Below are 2165 nucleotides of genomic sequence, written 5' to 3' on the forward strand. Positions count from 1 at the left end.
GAAATTCATTGTAAAAGGCCATATAGAGATGAGGAGAATAACTGAAGGTGAATATGCGATTAGAGGGGATTGCTTTCTTGAAGATAGATGTTTATAGAGTAGGTTTTATACTGTTGAAAATGAGACAGTTAAGGAAGGGATGCATATTTATTTTTTTAGGTCCAGGAATTAGAAATATTATAACATTATCTTTGAAAATTGATAGTAAAGTAAGTGTATTTACAATTTCTATTGCAACATATGGTTTTACCCAATAAGTGGTTGTTTATTCTGAATGGGTTTAGAAATGAAACATCATAATGTATTTGAACACACAAAAATAATGACATACAACTTGCCGTGCATGGAATTAAAAAATATGTAACAAGGCTCATGTCTGAAATCGCAGCTGCTCAGGAAGCTGAGATCTGAGGATAGCTGTTTGAAGCCAGCCCACGCAGAAAAAAATTGTGAGACTCACACTACCAATTAGCCTCCAAAAAAAAGTAGGAGATTGATGTGTGGATCAAGTGGTAGAGTACAAGATCTGAGCTATGCAGCTCAGTGACAGCACCTGGGTCCTAGTTCAAGCCTCAGGACTCATACAAAACAATAAATTATGTGACTAAGGCATGTTGTGCATATTAAATAGAGTTCTCATTCCTTATGCCCTTCATAGTCTACATAACACAAAATTCAGTTTTGTACATGTATTAATTATAGTTACTATAGTAGTACAAATTGTTATAAACATATTATATATATATTACTTATATATTACATAACATTAATGATATTATACATATATTATTCCTACATTATTTATAGTAATTATAGTAATATCAGTGATATAGATGTATGTTTTAGAAAAGGGAATACATTTTCTTTGTTATAACGAGGAAGTAACAGTCACAAAAATTATTCCTTTTGGATTACATATATATGTATATATATATAACTATTTCTTTTGCCTTCAAGATACTGAATGATAAAAGCATTTTCATATGCACTGGTGTCATTGGCATGGAGGTGTTCTCCTAAAGCCTTTACTCCATGCAGAATAAACAGTGGAAGCCTGAATAATTGTCATGCAGGAATTTCTTTAGAAAATTAACCAATCTTGTTTTGATTAGTAACAAATTTGTGCCCAATAAATTCCAATTTTATTGCCATTATAACTATAATTAGAAAGCTAATGTGGATTCATCTGCTCCATATCTCTTAAAAGGTAAAGTGACATTCACAGAATATCCTCAGATAAGCAAGATGGAAAACTGGATTTGAATTCTAGGTCTGCAACTGGTCAGTCTTAGGTACTTCGGAAATTTGGTTGGCCTTGCCTGCCTAGTTCTTTAGGTAGATAGATAGATAGATAGATAGATAGATAGATAGATAGATAGATAGATAGATAGATAGATAGATAGAGATATAATGAAGTACGAATAAAAAGAACAGAATCTTTTCTCAAGTATGTATATTTACATTTTGAAAAGGTAATTTAAAAAGTGTAGCCATTATTGTGTATTTCTTTGAACAAACGATTGCATTTCAGGAGTATTTTTACTTCAGCCTCTATAAGAAGATGGGAAGTTGTATCTTTTGATTGTTTGCCAGTTGGTTTTGCATGTGTTTTCAAAAATACATACACATTTTAAATAATGGTATTTATTTCATAGGTCACAAACCAAATAATTGGAGTGGATGACCCTAATGTCTTATTTCAGTTGCCTGAATCAGACTCACAAGAGTCTAAATTTCCTAGTTATGAACATTTCACCATGCAAACTTAACAACATAGAATGGAATGTGAAGGTAGAGCCTTCACATACCTCTAAAGCTTTAAATATATATTAGAGTCATATGCACCTACACTAGTCAGCATTCATGAAACACTGATATATATAATTATGTTCATATCAGAAATATACTTTAACTTAAAGTAAAATGAGATGGGTTGTATACTCTCAATCAAAGAGCAATGATCTCCCACTGCAATTTTTCTCAGTGGGAAAACTCTCCCATGCATTTTACTGACTTAACTTCTATTTTGTGCTTTTCCATTATTGGAGAGGTCCCATTGTGTCTACATAACAATGCTGTAACAGCCTGAGCTGCCTTTCAGTTGTACCTCCATTCTTGTGATCCTGGTCAACTCTGCAGCTGTGATCACATATTTAGTGGACACT

Source organism: Dipodomys merriami, unplaced genomic scaffold (genome assembly GCF_024711535.1).
Source record: "Dipodomys merriami isolate MVZ:Mamm:240054 unplaced genomic scaffold, mDipMer1.0.p SCAF_1262, whole genome shotgun sequence".
Classification (NCBI taxonomy): domain Eukaryota; kingdom Metazoa; phylum Chordata; class Mammalia; order Rodentia; family Heteromyidae; genus Dipodomys; species Dipodomys merriami.